The 4,227-nt window shown below is 44.5% G+C and overlaps 1 pseudogene; it reads left to right on the plus strand.

Moving 5' to 3' along the window:
• The first annotated feature begins 986 nt into the window (after positions 1-986).
• LOC114053770 lies at positions 987-1,194 on the plus strand (annotated as a pseudogene).
• Positions 1,195-4,227: the final 3,033 nt, after the last annotated feature.

Raw genomic sequence — 4,227 nt, forward strand, 5'->3', positions numbered from 1 at the left:
AAACAGTTAAGCTTCTGGAACTTCTGGGGTAATTCATACCTTGCAAAGGTAGACTCTTTCATGTACACAGGAAAGCAGCAAGGGGTAGTAATTGAGCCCAGAAGGAGTGTTATATTACCCCATCCCAACTCTACTGACCATGCCCTCAGAGAGATTGAACGAGTAGGAGCCAATACATCCAACCAGGAAAGAGAGAGCTATGCCAAGGACAAACAAACAAGGACACAGACATACAGAAAGAAAGCCAGGTAAAGGAGGAAGCAACTTGAAGGTGCATGACCTCTTTGGCCAGGAAATAATGCCACCTCTGGACTTAAACAAGAGCTTCCAGCAACCAGAAGTGATGAGTTTACCCTTTGGTGTTGGCCGCACATGTTCTCCCCATGTGTGCCTTACTACCATCATATTTTAAGTTTGAACCCACTCTTTCTCTGGACTCTATGTGTGCTTATGGAAGAGTATGCTCCAGGCTTTGGAGGGGAAACATTTTCCTCCAACTGCCTTTACCATACTACCTTAGTAAATACTTTTGTTAAAAGCTCATTGAGGCCCGGGCTTGCGCTGGCTGCACCCAGGGGTTCCCCAGGGTGTGCGCGCCGCTGCTCGGGTTCCAGCTTGGGCTGCAGCCAGTCTCGAGGTTCTGCCTGTGAGTTGCAGGTTTAAACTAGAACTCGTGTTGCAGACAGTCAGGCAAGGAACCCGAGAACCGGTTCCTGGAACAGAGGCCCGGAAGGCTCCGCACTGGGCTGACGTTGACCTTCCAGCCCACCCCGCAGGAGCTGCATTCCAAAAGCCGGGTCTTTCAAGCAAGCATTTGTTGCTTAGCACTGGGCTTAACACCTAATAGGCTCTTAATGCCTGGTTATTAATTAATCAGTCGATTAAAAGTGGATGCACGTCCAGAAACCCCCATTGCGGGAGTGCTGTGCAGCCGTCCGTTGTCTTTGCAGGTCCCAGCCCGCGCGGGTCCCAGCCCCCAGATCGACATGCCTGCGGGAGTGTCGTGGCCCTACTATCTGAAAATGGTCGCAGCCAGCATGGGGGCCAGGCTGGCGGGGGCAGAAGTGGTGCACAGGTACTACCGACCCGATCTGACTATACCTGAAGTCCTCCCAAAATGTGGTGAACTCAAGACAAGAGCTTCTGGGGCTGAAAACCAGAGATAAGCAAGATCAGATTTCTCAGCAGCAGTGATCTACGAGGTCAGCATTTGACACAGGGACTTTTACTCCGTTTTTATACATGTGGACAGTCATTTTGCTTGTCCGGATATACACTCAGGGTTCTCCATGAACATTAATAAATTCAGCTGTATTTGTGGTTTGACTTATGTGACCTGAGAATTATTTGAATGAACTCTCCCCAGCCTTTGGAATGTAGTTTGGAAGCTATTTAATTTGGTTCTGGATATAATGTAAATTACATGTAAAACATTTTGGAACTAACATTTTTGTGTTGACTTCCCCTCCCAAAAAAAATCTCATTGAGTCTACTGGATGATAACGGTAAGCACACACTTGTGGGGTCCTGTGAGCAAGAGCATTAAAACCCCTTGCACAACTCTTCAGGGTTATCTCTAGAACCCTGAGGGGAATAGTTGGAGTGGGAGTTAGAAGAGTGAGTCCAGAGGGATGCTACACAAGGATTTCTGATCATCTAGTCTATGATTTAAAAACTTCAATGCTACTACCTATATCATTATTATCATCATCTACAATATTTATTGAATACCTATTAAGTTTAGGATTCTGTGCTGGGTGCTAGAGATACAAAATTGTATAAGATATAATCCTTGCCCAAAAAGAAGCTTACAGTCTAGTTGGAGAGCTAGGACAAACACAAACAAAGATTAATTACAGTATCTTAGTATATGCTATGCACTATTGAAAATAAATATTTTGGACTTCAAAAAAGATAATAACTACCAAGGGCTTGGATAGTAAAGGAAAACTTCATGGAGGAAATGGATCTTGTAGGAAGATAGGACTTAGAAAAACTAGAGGGGAGTGCATTTCAATCTGGGGGAACATCATGAACAAAGATAAGAATGCTAACTTTATTTTGGGGAACAAGAAGTAACCTAATTTAGGCTAATCAGTGACTTTGTGTAGAAGAATCATGGGAGATAAAATTAAAAGACAACAAGTCACAGAGCAGATGACATTGAATGCCAGGATAAGTTTTGAACTCTTCCGCAGGAGGTGTTGAAGCACCTGGGGGCTGTGGGCAGTGATGGTGATAGAGTTGTGTTACATGTACCAAGTTATGTCCTGTTATAGCAGTTGGTTGATCAGCTGACCCTGATCAGTTGAATCCTTCCAATCCATTTAATGAAAGTATATGATGTAAAGAACAAGCAACAGAGAGAGTGAAATGTGAAAGCCAACCCCTTTCAGACCCTGAGTGGTCCCTTTTATCTAAAAGGACCGGGAAACAAAGCTAAGGATTGTAAAAATCCCCCACTGGATCTGGCCCAGTGCCTTTTTCTCTGCCCACTCACTGCCGTAGGCAAACAGAAGAAACAAAAAGTTTGAAAGCAGAGGAACCAATCCTGCTAAGAATTGAGCTGCAGAAAAAGTCAAGACAGCAAGGTCTTGGAAGCACTTCTAGCAAAGTACAGTAGAGGAGGAGGGGAAAGTACAGGATCTGTCTCTCCATCCCACCTAATGACAGTGTTCAGAGGAGCAGAATACAGCTCCAGAGTTGAGTTATTGAACATAATTTTGGGTGTGGCATCTGAAGCTGGGATCCTGCTCAGGAGGTAATCTATTGGTCCTAAGGTGTGAGCTCTGTTTCTTTCTGAAATCATGAAGCAGTACCCTAGGCTAGGATGGCAATTGACCCCAAAGCTGGAAGTGGTGACCATAGCTAAGCATTGAAGCAAAGACCATTAGAGCAGATGGATCTGCATAATGTAGCACCTCTCTGGGCTACCTCCACTCCAGTTCCCACTAGAAGGTTGCATCACTTTGACCCACACTTCAACCTATCACTTCAAGATACTTTATTGATACACACTTAGAAATCTGTAGCCCACAAGCCCCTACCATTGTGTTTACCTTGATTTTAGTCAGCCAGAGGACACAATTAGCTCTAAGCTAAGGAAGGCATTTCCTGAAATAGAACAGAAAAAATGGGAGGGGGCGAGGTTCCCCCCATTGCCCTGGGATGTACTTTCCCACAAATACATATAGTATCAATGGGAAGAGTTCAAAAATATAGAATTCACAAAGGGGAAAGACACTCACATAGGAAACATAAATAAAATAAACAAATTAAATAAATAAAATAAAATAAATAAAAATTAAAAAAAATAAAAGGCTAAGTCATGTGTAAGGAAGAACAACTCACATCTCTGATGTTGCAGGGCTTCGGTGTCCTCACACTGCTCTGCCAGATACTATTCCAGGTTGTTGCTGAACACTGCTCCAAAGGATGCCTCCAAATGCTGTTATGAGGAATGCTGCCTTCCGGCTGGGCTGTAGCCATCACTGCCTTTGTTTTTAGGTTTAGCTGCATCCTGGCCTGGGGTACTATTAGGCACTTTTGAAAAGAACTTGAGCTCTCAACCTTAGACCAGCAGAGAGACTTGGCCCCGGGACCTACTATCTTCAGAGCAGCATCCTAGCTTCCGGCATCAGACTCTTGACTCCTCTTACTGACTCAACTAGACTGCACTCTGCTCCATTGAACACTGCCATGGTGAGGGGTTGGGGGAGTGAGGAAGATAAGAGAATTCTTCCCCCCCCCCCCCCCACCCCTCTTGCTGGGCTGGCTAGAAGCCCTCCTAAATCCTAGCTATGGCAATATAATCACAGGTTCACTTCCTAGAAGGATCAGTGCCTCTTCTTTTGAATACTCAGTCCCTCAGTTTGTTCATACCAATGAGTAGGCAAAGAAAAGGGCACTGGGCCTGGCTCATTTCTAGACAATTCTCAGTCCTGTTTCCTGATCTTTTCATATGTAAATGGACCCATTCAGGGTCTAAAAGGAGTGAGCCCTTGCATTTCATTTTTCTCTGTTGCTTGCCCTTCATATCCTATAATTTCATCAACTGGATGGGGGATTGGAGTAGGGGAAAGAAGGATTCAATTGATCCCCTGATCAACATCTCCCCTTCGCTGGGAAGATTAATCTATTAGCAATGTGTAGAATAGATTGGAGGCTAAAGGGACAGGAAGCAGGGATATTGGTTAGAAGACTCTTGGGATATTCTGAATATTAGAT

The sequence above is a fragment of the Vombatus ursinus genome, unplaced genomic scaffold (assembly GCF_900497805.2).
Source record: "Vombatus ursinus unplaced genomic scaffold, bare-nosed wombat genome assembly UNPS02014812.1, whole genome shotgun sequence".
Lineage (NCBI taxonomy): Eukaryota > Metazoa > Chordata > Mammalia > Diprotodontia > Vombatidae > Vombatus > Vombatus ursinus.